Source organism: Oncorhynchus mykiss, chromosome 18 (assembly GCF_057628025.1).
Source record: "Oncorhynchus mykiss isolate SJ-2025 chromosome 18, ASM5762802v1, whole genome shotgun sequence".
Taxonomy (NCBI): Eukaryota; Metazoa; Chordata; class Actinopteri; order Salmoniformes; family Salmonidae; genus Oncorhynchus; species Oncorhynchus mykiss.
In genome coordinates, this window is record NC_143039.1 from 55,809,553 (window position 1) to 55,826,016 (window position 16,464).

The 16,464-nt window shown below is 43.9% G+C and overlaps 1 protein-coding gene across 1 annotated transcript in view; it reads left to right on the forward strand.

The window, feature by feature from the left end:
• The window catches only part of LOC110496404 (cAMP-dependent protein kinase inhibitor beta), a 120,207-nt gene that overhangs the window by 28,238 nt on the left and 75,505 nt on the right, over positions 1–16,464 (forward strand). The window lies entirely within an intron of this gene.

Genomic DNA, 16,464 nt, shown 5'->3' on the forward strand with positions numbered 1-16,464 from the left:
ACAACATGCCAACCACTTTGAAGATGCAAAATATGTTTTTTAATGTGAAACAAACAAGAAATAAGACAAAAAGACAGAAAACTTGAGCGTGCATAACTATTCACCCCCCCAAAGTCAATACTTTGTTGAGCCACCTTTTGTAGCAATTACAGCTGCAAGTCTCTTGGCGTATGTCTCTATAAGCTTGGCACATCTAGCCACTGGGATTTCTGCCCATTCTTCAAGGCAAAACTGCTACAGCTCCTTCAAGTTGGATGGGTTCTTTAAGTCATACCACATATTCTCAATTGGATTGAGGTCTGGGCTTTGACTGGCCATTCCAAGACATTTAAATGTTTTCCCTTAATCCACTCGAGAGTTGCTTTAACAGTATGCTTAGGGTCATTGTCCTGCTGGAAGGTGAACCTTCATCCCAGCCTCAAATCTCTGGAAGACTGAAACAGGTTTCCCTCAAGAATTTCCCTGTTTTTAGCGCCATTCATCATTCCTTAAATTCTGACTAGTTTCCCAGTCCCTACCGATGAATAGGGTTCTCAGGGTGATGAGAGGTGTTGGGTTTGCACCAGACATAGCGTTTTTCTTGATGGCCAAAAAGCTACATTTTAGTCTCATGAGACCAGAGTACCTTCTTCCATGTGTTTGGGAAGTCTGCCACATGCCTTTTGGAGAACATCAAACTGGTTTGCTTATTTTTTTCTTTAAGCAATGGCATTTTTTCTGGCCTCTCTTCCATAAAGCCCAGCTCTGTGGAGTGTATGGCTTGAAGTGGTCATATGGACAGATACTCCAATCTCTGCTGTGGAGCTTTGCAGCTCCTTCAGGGTTATCTTTGGTCTCTTTGTTGAATCTCTGATTAATGCCCTCCTTGCCTGGTCTGTGAGTTTTGGTGGGCAGCCCTCTTTTGGCAGGTTTGTTGTGGTGCCATATTCTTTCCATTTTTTTATAATGGATTTAATGGTGCTCCGTGGGATGTTCAAAGTTTCTGATTAAAACAAATATTACCCAACCCTGATCTGTACTTCTCCACAACTTTGTCCCTGACCTGTTTGGAGAGCTCCTTGGTCTTCATGGTGACGCTTGCTTTGTAGTGCCCCTTGCTTAGTGATGTTGCAGACTCTGGGGCCTTTCAGAACAGGTGTATATATACTGAGATCATGTGACAGATCATGTGACACTTAGATTGCACACAGGTGGACTTTATTGAACTATTATGTGACTTCTGAAGGTAACTGGTTGCACCATATCTTATTTAGGGGCTTCATAGTAAAGGGGGTGAATACATATACACACACCACTTTTCAGTTTTTTATTGAGAATTACATTTTTTTGAACTCCCTCTACTTTCTCTGCACCAACACACTGCACTGTAGAAACAACCCATTCATCCCACACACTCGGTACGTTCCAATATCCACACTACCGTACTACCTAGAATGCATTCCCAATACATTGCATCTTACTAGGGAGTATGCTAGGATGGTATTTGAACAGAGCCACTGATCAGCTGGTTGTGGCCTACACCCAAGCTCCTCCGGAAGAGGGCAAAACCACAGGAGGTGCTAGCTGCTGGTCAATATAAAACAACTGATGACATGTTGCCATTCTTACTGTAGTACTGTAGAACTCTCTTATATAGTAGCATTTTACTGACGGTATGCTACTGTGATAATTATTTAGTTTAACTGTAAAGTTTTTTTGGGGCCAGTCATTTTAATTCTGTTTCCAAATGCCCTTAGTAATAGAAGACAGTACATCTGTATGGACTGTCAGTGTGTTAGGTGTTTATCTGGCGTGTACATCTGTGTCCAGGACAACGTCTAGAGTGCATTTCAACAGTGGATGATGGAATGTAGGTCAGACAGGTACTGTACTGCAGGTGGACTAAGAGACTACAAAATGGTTCATGTGAGGACTATCAAAGAGTAGAGCTTTCTACAGTAAGAGATTCATTTAGACTTTGAGAAAGAGGTGACATTCTTCTGTTAAATCTGGAACAAGTGTGAGTGGTGCAAATTGTCAAACAAGTGGAGTGTGTTCATTGTGTGTATACATTTTGCTTGTCATCAGGAGGTGTTGCCGTCTCACAGTTATTACATGGGCTCAGAGAAGCAGGTCCTTTTAAAAAACATGCTTGTTATAAGCAGCAGCAAGCATCCTGATCTACCCGATATCCAGTCTAATATCTCACACAGTCCTTAAACTCCATAACACACAGCCATATATTTTCTAAGGTCTCGTTCAAACACGAGAAATGGCATCTCATTCTCATTGCCAAGGAGAGTAAACTGGGTTAGTATCACTGCCTAGTCTCCTACATTTTCAAATAATATCCCCCCAATTATTTTTTTGTGACACATAACTGAATTTATTTGAGTTGAAAACGCTTTTTTTAAAAATCCAATAAATTTCCCTCCTCTCGTACCAATATGCACCCAGCGGTGGTTGCTATGGCGACGCCCCTAAACCACGCACAGCAGATGGAGGGAAGGAGAGCTAAATATATCTCCCAGCATTCTCGCTGGGAGAGGGAGAGATGGAGAGAGAGAGTGAACGAAAGATGGAAAGGAAGAGAAAGAGAGAGAGGGAGAAGGATGGAGAGAAAGAGAGAGAGCGAGAGAGATGCAGAGAGAGAGCGAGAGAGCCAACTGAGATGCCTCTCTCCCACAAAGCGTATCTCTTTGGACAAAAAATGGTACAAATCCAAAAATCAATACCTGGCATTAATCCCAGCTCTACAGACATGTATCCCACCAGAAGAGAAACTGAGAATATGATTCAGTTCTTGAGATAACGACGAAGAACTAAGACACCATAGTAAATACAAAATAGAATATCGAAATCTGAAAATACATTTTGACATTAATGTTTTACAAAATAATTAACAGCAATAACAGCACTGTAATACTCTGCGAAATGAAATGAACTTGTCAAAGAACATTTGTTAATTTTATATTTCTTGTCACCAAACAAGTGTTTTACAAATACTCTTTGTTGTGACTTATGCAACAAGAAATGTTTTCCAATAACAACACAAAACATTCCCTCCATTTCTCTCTCCCAGACATAATGTATTATTTCAAGATGATGTCTGTTTTCTCTCACACACACACACACATATATATCTTATCCCAGGAACAGTCAGAAACCAACCGTAGCTTCATCAGCAGTCTGTCAGAGAGACAGGGAAGTAGAGCCCTGGGGTCATCACACGCGCAACGTTGACATTCCCAGGGCTGTGTGTGTGCGCCTGCATGCGTGCACGAGCAGGTGTATGTTTGAGGCCCAGGGGTCTCTGGACACTCTGTCTCTGACAGAGTGCTGGAGCATGGACGGACAAACAACACACATGGAAACCAAACACAGAATCCCTACACACACACACACACACACACACACACACACACACACACACACACACACACACACAGACACACAGACACACACACACAGCAATAACCAGGCAATAATCCAGTAAATGAACAATGTGGAATAAAACACAGCTATGAACACTAGATGGTTAGAGAATATCATTGTCCTTTACCTGGTGGCAGGTGGTTTCCCCTCCACATCTGACAGAAAGAGGGTGAGTAAGAGAGGCTGAGACGGACTGAGAGAAAGAGCGAGCGAGACAGCGCGGAACAGAGCGAGAGAGAGATTGTGAATGAATGAGAGCGAGAGCCCGCTCTGTGACTGTGAGGAGAAGGGTAATCGAGACACCACTCTACTGTACGTGCACTGAGCTGACAAACAGTTATCTAGCAGAGTATATTACTCGTCTCCTGTCTGTGTGTATGAATGAATGGGGAGGAGGGGCCTATCGCTCTCTCTCTATCCCTCCCTATTTGTCTCTCTCCGTCTCCCTCAGATAGTAAAAGTGAAGTGGAATATCCTTATTTGGAGGGTGACGTCAGGCCATGTTGTTCTTGGCAGGAATCTCAGGCTCCTCAGCTGGCAGAGAGGGAGAACAGAGAGGAAGGGTGTGTGGTGGTGACTTGTATTTTTAAAACACAGTTTCCCCATTCAGTTCTCACTTTCCATAGGCGAGGGAAGCAAAGCAGCGGTTGCCTATTGCTGCTATTGCGTTCGTTCTGACAAAAACCTGGAAAAGCTGAAAACACAGGGCCCAGGTGGAAAAAGGCTCACAGGGTTCCAGGTTTTCAGAGTGGTTCTGGAGAATGTCCACACACACACATACTGCTGACAGAGCCAGCTGAACACAGTCCAGGCGATTCAGTGATTCTGACATCAGTACTCCTCTCTTTATACCACGGGAGGAAGGGAGGGAGGAAGGGATGTTATTTTCCCTTTTTTCCCTTTTCAAGAGGCTGAAAGCTTGCCGACGTGTGGAGTGTTGAGGTAATGCCATCAAGACATTAGCTAAAGGACGACCACTCACACACACAGACTGGCTGGTTTAGAAAGGAGCCCTAACCAAGGTCTTCATCCCTCTGCAGCATTAGCAGGCAGCACAGAGAGAGTCCTTGTCAGCATCACAGCCATAACGCCAGTGACAGAGCTGCCAGTGTGCGTGTGTTGTGTTTCCTCACCCTCCACAGGCAGCTGGGCCTTGAATGGGAGGGCTATTCGCCATAACGTGATGCCAGCCTCAATCTGCCCCTCAACTTGTCCCTTCAGTTGCCATGTTGATGGGGGGGGGAATGGGGGGGGGGGGGGGGGGGGGGCTGAATAACATCACAGAGATACACCCAGTCTGTCTGAGTCTCCCTAGTCCCCACCCTGTCTCTGCTTATCCTCACTGACTCAGTCTGTCTGAGTCTCCCTAGTCCCCACCCTGTCTCTGCTTATCCTCACTGACTCAGTCTGTCTGAGTCTCCCTAGTTCCCACCCTGTCTCTGCTTATCCTCACTGACTCAGTCTGTCTGAGTCTCCCTAGTCCCCACCCTGTCTCTGCTTATCCTCACTGACTCAGTCTGTCTGAGTCTCCCTAGTCCCCACCCTGTCTCTGCTTATCCTCACTGACTCAGTCTGTCTGAGTCTCCCTAGTTCCCACCCTGTCTCTGCTTATCCTCACTGACTCAGTCTGTCTGAGTCTCCCTAGTCCCCACCCTGTCTCTGCTTATCCTCACTGACTCAGACACTCACTGCATTCTTTGTGCTGTACTGCCTCAGAGCAAGACAGTAAATTCACTAGCGGTTAACTGGGAGAGAAGATGAGGAAGGGGTCAAATAAGAAACACACACACACACACACACACACACACACACACACAAACAAGAAACCCACACACAAGGAGAATTAATCCTGTGCAATCACGCTGTGGCTATTTTTACATGTCTGACTGCTTTGAGAGTGTTCGTGAGTTTATATTTAGCTATCCTTAAGCAAAAGCAGTGTTTATATAAGCTCTTACATAAAATACAAGGCTTTACTCTCCTGTCTTTCCCGGTTGTTGCTGTCTGTACCTGTGCTCGACTTTCCATTGTCCATCATGTCAATCAATTATCTATAGGCCTAATGGTCATCCACTCAATAGGCAGCAGCAGCCGTAGCAGGAGTCAACCAGGATAAAAGACAGATAACCTTCTGCCTGGCAGAACACACCCCAAGTAGCAGCTCAAAGGCTTATACTGTATCTGTCCCCAATATCCACAGTAGCCCACTACTTAGAATGGATCAAAGTACTGGGCATGTGTACTAAGTGTTACGATAGTATGGACAGTGGAACGAAGCAACAGTGTATGACCGTCTAATGTCAGCTAGCCAGGTGGCATGTAGTCCGACATGTACAGACGCCCACCCACACATACCCACATACACCCACACTCAAACCCAGACCCAAACACACCCACACTCAAACCCAGACACACTCAAACCCAGGCCCAAACACACCCACACCCAAACCCAGACCCAAACACACTCAAACCCAGACCCAAACACACTCAAACCCAGGCCCAAACACACCCAAACCCAGACACAAACACACCCACACCAACACCCAAACCCAAACACACTCAAACCCAGACCCAAACACACCCACACCCAAACCCAGACCCAGACCCAAACACACCCAAACCCAAACACATCCAAACCCAAACACACTCAAACCCAGACCCAAACACACTCAAACCCAGACCCAGACCCAAACACACTCAAACCCAGACACACCCACAGCCACACCGAAACCTAAATCCAAACACACTCGAACCCAGACCCAGACTCAAACAGACAGGCCACAGAGACCTTCCGTCACAGCCACAGGAAATGGCGACATGACCGTCTTGTGGCCCACATGAAGCTCTAAATAGTATCTGATCAGACAGGGTCTTGTATGTTCCCCTATGATCTAACCAATCTAACACGCCACCATGTTGATATGTACAGTACTGTAGGGCTGGGTGTGGTGGGTGACCCCTTTCTGTAGAACCCTGTTATTAACTGCTCCATAACAGGTTCATTACATGTATGTAGTTCATGTATTTACTCAGTCTGTACAAAGGACACTTCAGAGATTCATTTGGAAGTAGAAACCTGATGGGTATGCTTTGCTCACCTCATTTAGTCTAACTGATTCTGATTTGGGTTCGATTCTCGCTCTCGTTCTCTCTCTTCCGCGGCTATTTCTCCTAAACATTGTGAGTGAAACAGTACAATGTTACAGTGAAGTACCTGTCGATTGAGCTCACTAACTGCAGAACAGAAGAAAGCAGAGCCCTAAAGCAGACCCAGTACCACACCATGCGGTTCTACTCATCTAGAATGTTCCTTTCACATGATGTTATAATGCACCATCATGAACCATTTAGTAGAGCTACTATGACGATGTTCCACAAGTATCTAACAATCACGATCAAAGTTTATCCCATTCAATCTCGACCAGCAGTTTCTGAACAAAATATACAGTACGAGTCTTGCCACAGGGCCATCAATCCACAAATAAGATATCATTGATATAAAAATATTTTTAAAAGGGTCTCTTATAGGAAAGTGTTCTAAATACAATTAGACAGACTGAGAAGTGGACCGTGAAGGGAATCCCAACGAGGACATGAATGGGAGGCGTTGTGTGGTTAGAGAAACCATGTAGAAAATAGAAAGAGGAACTGCTACCTTCAGAAAGTGTCACTGCACTAGTTACGTCTTGGAACCCAACCCCTCTTCACTTTACCAGGAAGAAGGCGTTATGAGGACGGCGACATTTACATTGTGCATGTCGGCACCTGTCATCACTGGAGAAGTAGAAACAAAGAAGAGATACAGGTGACACTGAAGGTGAAAACCAGGAAATGGGATCCAGAAGATAACAATTGTGTAGCTGGTCCGCACTCACAAAGGAGAATGAAGGTTTTCCAGAAGATAACACACGCACACCAACCCCTAGGAACAGAGTCGGGAGGCTGATTGCGTAGTGTTGATAACAACAGTCATGCAGAAAGGCTTAGCAGGCCGTCTGTTCTGGCCTTCGTCGGTGGGAAGCAGCGTTATATGATGTAACTCAACGTCACTAAAACACACACTCATCGGAGGGATTGATCCAAAGACAGTAGAGGTGATGCACTTAGCTGGCTGAGGGGTTCAGCAGGATGTACAGCAGTAAACTGTTGGGAAGACAAAGCCTGCCACACAAAGCCAGCCAGGCTGGCTCCCTCTATTTCTCTGTAACAAGTAGACTTTTGACTTTGCGTGATTTACTAGTGTGACCCACCAGGGTTTCGATACCGGTTCTCCAGCATGCCACAAGACTGTGTTTTTAACCCGCTGAGCTAAAGCGTGGACATTAGTTCAACGAGAAACACAAGTCTTTAAGTATCTGGCAGGTTACTCATCACAAGAGTGCAGTTCACCAAACCAGCTGTTACATGAGCACATTCTGGTTGAACTGAGTTCCAATAACACACTTTCAGATCCAGTGCTTTCTCCTGGTCCCTTTGGTCTCACAGAGCAGTAATGCCAAACCAATCGTCTCCCATATCAAGGTGATGTAATGCAGAAAGAAAGAGAGAGAGAGAGAGAGAGAGAGAGAGAGGAAGAGGAAGAGAGAGAGAGGGGAAGAGGAAGAGAGGGGAGAGGAGGTAGCCAAATGTTCTCTTATTTCACCAACAAAAAAACAAAACACTGGCTGAGAGCTGAGCTGGGGCAATCTGCCAACAAGCCCCTGTCCAGGAATCTATAGCAATCACAGAGGAGGAGGAAGTAGAGAGAGAAAGAGAAATTGAAGGGGGGGGGGGGGGGTAAGAGAAGGGAGAGAGAGAGAGAGAGAGAGAGAGAGAGAGAGAGAGACAGAGACAGAGGAAGACAAAGGCAGTGATACTGTGGGCAGGGAAGCACTAAGGACAATATTTTGACATCTGTCGGTGAAGCCTGCAACTGATATCGATAAAAGCTGTTCAACTTAGAGGGGGACAGCTACGCTTGACACTTGAACATTTTAACACTTGATATAAGAAAAATTATCAAAAAATAATCATCCACAAAGCAACTGACCAATCTGCTGGCCTTGGTAGCCAACCCAGAGAACCCATGACCTTCTTCCACTATGTAAGCAGTGTCTGTGTGTGTGTGTCCATGTAGGTGACTTGTGAATGAGCCCTACAGCTGATGGCCTTCTGGCCTGACAGGCTGCTCTCTCCACAGGACAAAGGGAGAGCAGAGAGAGCCTGGTCCTGCACCTCACTGAGAGAGAGAGAGAGAGAGAGAGAGAGAGAGAGAGAGAGAGAGAGAGAAATAAAATACCCTGCAGGACCACACAGAACCAGCCAACCTCTTCACCTTGGTGATGATGCAGGCTGGTCAGAGAGAGGGCCTTCCACCTCACTGTGAAAGCAGGCTTTGTCCATATGCTCCCCACCATGGTCACACAGCACCATCCAACCCCTGACAGGACTGGGCTATGGGTCGGGGTCGGGCTCCGGGCCAAACACAGCACCCAGTCAACATGTGAGCTCATTCCCATACATACTGTAAACACATGAGCATACGGTGTGGTGTGTTCACATGAACGCACACACAAATACAAACTGTCTATACATTTTTATGTACACACATGCGTGGGCGAGCAAAAACACACACATAAGAGAGTGTGCCCTTTCATTAATGAGGATGATATAGAGAAAGAGGGAGGGGGTAATTTCCACTCCAAACGTCTTGTAAGCCGGTGCCAACAGGGAGGAAGTATGTTCACTTAGAGCTATTTGAACATTTCCGCTGTCGCCGTGGTGACCCAGGGAAGTCCTCCTGATGAATGGCCAAGACAAGACAAATCCCCTCTCAGAACAGGTCCTCCTCAACCTCACTGTAGCTTCTGTCTGCTTCAATAACTGGCATAGTAGAGATGTCAGTGTCTACAAATGGTCACTAGTTTAAGAGAATAACATTGATACAGTAACAATACACTCTGTCTTTCTCTCTCTCTGTCACACACATTTATAGAACTCACGATTTCCTCGTGACTGTTTTGTTTCGATAGCAGTGGAGTGTGTGAGTGTGCTGGTTGGTTAGGACAGTGGGAAGGAATTTCAAGATACTGTCAAATGGAAACAAACAGTTGTTCCAATCGGATGTCCAAGCTAGTAGAGTAATGAGTTCTGGACATAATGTATCCTACTGGATCATATAGATCAATGGTGGACTGAACTGAAAGTCATTTCCTGTAGATGATTATCAGCATTAAGTAGGCCCAATGCACTGAGCTCTCTAGATGAAGGATTTGTCAACGTGCTGCTACTGTGTACTCTTATGTCTAGGACTAAGGATTATGAGTTTTTGTGTGTGTGTGTGAGACAGACAGACAGACAGACAGACAGACAGACAGACAGACAGACAGAGCGTGCGAGAGAGAGGCTGACACTACAGAGAATGGTTCCTCTCATTCACCTCCCAAGTTCCAACCTGCATCCCACTGCTGGCTTGCTTGTTCCCTGGATGGGAGAACAGATGCTGCTGGAAGTGGTGTTGGAGGGCCAGTAGGAGGCACTCTTTCCTCTGGTCTAAAAAAATATCCCAATTCCCCAGGGCAGTGATTGGGGACATTGCCCTGTGTTAGTTGCCGTCTTTCGGCTGGGATGTTAAACAGGTGTCCTGACTCTCTGTGGTCACTAAAGAACTCATGGCACTTATAGTAAGAATAGGGGTGTTGACCCCGGTGTCCTAGCTAAATTCCCAATCTGGCCCTCATACCATCATGGCTACCTAATCATCCCTAGCTTCCAATTGGCTCATTCATCCCCCTCCTCTCCCCTGTAACAATTCCCCATGTTGTTGCTTTAAATGACAACGTGTTCTCAGTCAACATACCTGGTAAAATAAGGGTAAAATAAAATAAACGGTTGGCTTGATGAGTGACACCACACACCCACACTAGTTACTGACACCTGAGGGATAAGGAAGCTGACAGGACTTCCAGAAGCAAGTGTAGGATGAATATCAATGTTGTCCTCACCAGGCTAGACTAATCTTGCCTGAACAGACCCACACTCACAAAACACACACACTTTCAGGACCCCATCAATCAGGCCTTTATTGTGGAGTGGCCAGACAGAAGCCACTCCTCAGTAAAAGGCACATGAATGGCCTGAATGTCAAGCGTCACATCTGGAAGAAACCTGGCACCATCCCTAAGGTGAATCATGGTGGTGGCAGCATCATGCTGTGGGGATGTTTTTCAGCGGCAGGGACTGGGAGACTAGTCAGGATCGAGGCAAAGATGAACGGAGTACAAGAGAGATCCTTGATGCTGTAATCGCTGCCAAAGTACTGAGTAAAGGGTCTGAATACTTATGTAAATGTGATATTTCCTTTTTTTTTTACATATATACATACATACACATATAAACATTTGCAAAAATGTCTAAAAAACAGTTTTTGCTTTGTCATTATGGTGTATTATGTGAAGATTGATGAGGGAAAAAAACTATTTAATCAATAATAAAATAAATCTGTAACGTAACAAAATGTGGAAAAAGTCAAGGGTTCTGAATACTTTCTGAAGGCACGGTATGTGTTCTGACTCGAGCCGGAATGGATTGTGAGCCTGTGTTGGTCCTCAAAGTGTGCTCATGTTCAGTACCAAGAATAAACCGTGCCCCATTCTGACCCTAATGGCAAGCACGGCAAGCTCCATTTGGGCCCTGGGCCTATCAATGTCACAATCACAGCATTATGCTCCTGCATTGGCTAAACACTACAGTTCACAGTGGAAAGTTCAACTCGGTGCTACCTCAGTGGCTATTAAAGTATTATATAAAGGTGTTGCACCTTCGTGATTGTTCATGTTGTTATTGTTTTACATCCATCCCTGAGGCTTTAAGGTCATTTTGTGCTGGATGGGTTTTTACTCAATAGCACCTAGAGTGATTGTCCTGATGTCCTTGGTCTCTCCTCTACACAGTCACCCCCACAGCTGAGAGAGGGGCATTTCTATTCTACCACACAAACAGAATCTGGGCCAGACGTCTACTAGTGTTGTTAGAGGCTCGTTGAATACGAGGTCACAAAATATTCAACCCAAATATGGCATCATCCTCAAGGAAAATAATAATACAGCAGCAGCCTTGTGACCCTCTTCATCATCATCATCACCCATAACTGGGTCGGAGTGGAGGTTTATGCAACGGCATACAATCAACATTGACCATCAGAACACACAACTGTATGATCACACACACACACACACAAGCCTATTCCTGCGGTCATATGTCTAAGACTAAGGAGGAGGGACGCCTTGGAGGAAATAAATCATAATGCTGCCACTGGACTCTCCATGAAGCCATGGGAAAGATTCTCTCTATGCAGTCACACACACACACACAATCTGTCAGAATAATGCCAAACATCCCACCTCTCCACAGCTAGGGAGTGAGACAGTGTGCCCTCTCCTCTCTTTGCATGCCAAACTGACACCCAATAACCCAGCACTGAATTATGTGCAATGGGATGTCAGGACTGATCATTTTGAGGGCTCCAGATCCCTGGCCCTAAGCGTCAACTTTAAATGCCAGGTTGAGTTTAATTCAGTAAAAGCTAAACCAACTAGTCAAAAATGCTAGTCGAAAATGCAGCTTGGATAAAGTAATCAAGGTTTTGGTGTTGAGATTGGATCAATGGGAAGCATTTCTTGTCCAAGGCCTATAATTTTGAAAATCATATTTGCAAATTAAGAAAATACACCATGATGAGGCCTACATATGTCTTGTTCTCTCTATAAATTCAACTAAGCAAAATAAATTCCTTATGTGTCTAAAACCGACATTTCAACAGCTTGGCCTGAGATGCCCTATGTCTTTACGACATTCCAACCTTCTTGATTACACGCAAGATGACAGTTAATACTATATAAAGGGCACGTGGTATCGAAAATCGAAGCACTCTTGAGCTGTTGATGGACTCCAACTGTCACATGGGTAATTCTTCTTGTGGCGTACTATTATTAACTAATGCATCGCATGACAATATAATGTGTCCGTATTTCACCAAGAAAGAGGTACTTGCAACACAGAGAAGGCGGCTAAGTGCGTGCTAGATGATAATGGAGAAAGCGTCACCGGGGCGCATGGATGGACGCAGCGTCGTCCACAACATTCTCACTGACTGCGATGCGGCAGCGTTACGACACCGTTCATTCCGAGGAACCAACGCTGCCAGCGTCAAATATAGTCTCTGGCGATCTAATTCTTATCATTGTCATTTTCTGAGTAAAATCTGATTTCAGGCTAATATCAGTGGACGGGGAAAGGATGCAATGCACCTCAAAGAACAAGTTCCGGATCTGTGCAGACAGACAGGCACAGTGAATACTGGATAGATATAGAATGTTAGGAGACTGTATAGATATAGACTATTCACAATGCATTGCTTCAATATATCCAATATTATAGCTAAATATTCTACCACCGCAGTGACATAATATTAAACCCACACGAGCCGAGCAGTTGTGATTTTCTAGACTAATATTTATTGATAATGATATGATTTCGCGTGGGGCTGACAATCTCGCGGACTGTACGGGATGCTCTCTCTACCGCCGTCAGTCACATGGACTTCCATTCACAGAATATGTCAATTCATAGGGCATGCTGTGCAGAATGACCACTATATTTACAGCTATTCTAAAATGGATATGAAATAGGCATACATTATGTGACCTCCATTTTATGTTGTAAAGGAATTTCACTATTCTCGCTTTCGAAGATTGGAGGGGAAAAGGAGGCATCCCTGTCCCACGGATGCTGATGTGGGATTGTGGGTTCTGACATTCCTGAGAGAGCGAATCAGTGTGATGCACGTTGGCAACATCTGATGCACGTTGGCAAGACCTAATCGAACGACAAAATAATTCGAAAAAGTAGTGGCATAATCTTTTATCAAGATGTCTTAAAAATTAAAACACAACGAGAGCGTTTTGTTATTGATACATTTCCATGGTGAATCAATAGCCTAGGCTACTGTAAAATAATGTCTGGTAAAAAGATAACACATGGCCGTACTATCGCGTGTTGTAAAGTAGTGGCATAATCTTTTATCAAGATGTCTTGAAAATAAAAACAAAACGAGAGCGTTTTGTTATTCATAAATTATATCCGTGATGAATCAATAGTTTAAGGATACTGTACAATTATGGCTGATAAAAATATAAAAACACATGGCCTTCTGATCGCATGTTGTTCCGTTGCCTATCAGCATAATGTAGCCTAGCGACTGTGTGGCAAGCTGAACCACTGGTTTCGCTCTTCCTTCTATCTTGTCTACCCATTTCACTTGAACAATGACAACCTCAGTCTTGGAACTGTCCCAAGACTGTACAGAATAGAGGCAGCCGGTATAGGCTACACATGCACACAACCCTTGAGCATCACAAGGCATGCTGCCTCATACTGTCTTCACACACAAATACATAACAACAAATTTCCCAAAGGTCGCGGTTTTGTTGGATAGGTTTTATGCACGCGATCTGCAAAGCGCGAGAATGCACAATAACCTGTAGTCATCTCGTGTGAAGAACAGTTACTCTGTCGCTACCGAGCTCCTGAAGGTTCCAAACAATGATACACTGTCCCCAGCATTACTGTACCTGCAGAGCCGCTGAACTTCACTTCGTTGCAGTGCCGTTGCCGTGTCTCCGCCACATATCACCACCCCTCATATCAGCCAGGGGCATAGCGGTATGCTAAATTATGGTAATAATGCCAGATGCTAAAATGTGAATAGCTGTCAACATTGCTGCACTGTTTGAGCCATGTAGGTTATTCCGCAACAGAGCAGACTTTTTCATAATCTAGCCTACCATGTAAACGGACTGCCCCAGGTTGAGAAGTGTTATTTTTATTCTGGCGGTGGCGGGATAGGGATGGAGGGTCCTCCTTATCCCTTTTCAAACTGATGCTGCGATTTCACACAGTAGCGCGCGCCAGTGTCCCACACACACAGCTGGTCCTCGCGACAGAACACGCTGCTTCGATCCACGCAGTTCCTGAGAAATACCCCGCCCACTTTAACAACTCAGTGGCATACTGTAGTCACTACAATGGAGAACACAGGCCTATGCCTTTTGTTGCTCTGCAAAGGCTCTATTATGGTATTAGCCTTACATTTAGTTTTTAGTAGGCCTATGATGTTATATATTTGATATCTCAGTTTGACCAAATCCTGGTGGGGGACTGGGACAATAGTACACTGTAAAGGGGTTGACATTAATTTGACAGTTATTTACAGGCAGCGCTGTGGCAAGTAAAATGCTGTATTTCATATTACAGTAGGGCCTGTAGCTATTGTAATATAAATGTGGTATGAAAGCAAGTACTGTGTCAATATCGTAAAATTGACTGCAATATACTGTAAAAACGTTTCATTCTAACTTCCTCAGATTGAATGGATGAATGAATTACATTTATTGAGGGGAGGGTTTATATTTCACAGTATTTCCCTGTAATTACAAGGAATTGGTGCAAGCAGGTTGGCTGGTTGGCAAAGTGTTTAAACATTACAGCATATTAATAAATATTTTATATCACTTGCACTAGAGGTCTTAACAAAGGCTTCCAAATTGGCAGTGACCACAAGGCAAAACTGACCACAAGGACATGGCAAAATACTCATCCATTTAAGGTTTAAGACTTGCTGCCACTCCAGTGTGTCCCCTATAGATTTTAAATTCATGGGGCACTATAACCACATAGGAGTTAAATTGATACAGCATTCTCATTCACGACTGCAACACATATCCTTTTACAGTGCAAGCTTCAACATCTGTTAATGAGCCGGAAACAACAATACCATGCACCCACTAGTGGTGAAGGTTTTGGGCGCTCAAAAGATTACAGTACCATACTCTATTCAGTGAGGTGGAATTACAGTACCAATTGAAATACAGCAATTTCCCATAATGCACCATCATTTACAGTATGCTGCAGTTAAATGTTTGAGTTTTTTTTATTTTTTACTGTTGATAATAACTAAAATGACTAACAGTGTAACACAATAGACAATGTAATACAGTTGTGTAATGACTTTTCTGTAGCCTAATTCAATAAATAATGACTATGTAATATTAATGACTGCCAACAAATACATTAGGAGTTCTCACAGCTTTGATGCTTGAACCCCTAATTACATGATGAGCATACATCAGACTGTGAAGAGGTTCAATATTATTGCATTGTTTAAATCAAATATATAAACCCAAACCAAAAGTATTATCTTACTTTTACTTTTACTCTTCTTCAGCAAGTATTGTGTTACAGCCTGAATTGAAAATTGATTACATTTAGATATTTTTGTCACTGGCCTACACACAATACACCATAATGTCAAAGTGGAATCATGTTTTTCGAAATCTTTACAAATGAATTAAAAATGAAAAGCTGAAATGTCTTGAGTCAATAAGTATTCAACCCCTTTGTTATGGCAAGCCAAAATGTGCTTAACAAGTCCCATAATAAGTTGCATAAGTGCAATAGTGTTTAACATCATCTCTGTACCCCACACATAACATTTTCTGTATGTTCCCTCAGTCGAAAGTGAATTTCAAACACAGATTCAGCCACAATGATCAGGGAAGATTTCCAATGCCTTGCAAAGAATAATTGAATATCCCTTTGAGTATGGTGAAGTAATTAATGATAATTTGGATGGTGTATCAATACACCCAGTCATTACAAAGATACAGGCGTTCTTCCTAACTCAAATGCCGGAGAGGAAGGAAACCGCTCAGGGATTTCACCATGAGGCCAATGGTGACTTTAAAACAGTTACAGAGCCTAAGATAGGAGATAAGTGAGGATGGATCAACAACATTGTAGTTACTCCACAATACTAACCAAATTGACAGTGGACCTGTAGAGAATAAAAATATTCCAAAACATAGATCCTGTTTGCAATAAGGCACTAAAGTAATACTGCAAAGCAATGAACTATTTGTCCTCAATACAAAGTGTTATGAATAGTGGTGGCTGCATCATGTTATGGGCATGCTTGTAATTGTTAAGGACTGGGGAGTTTTTCAGGATAAACAA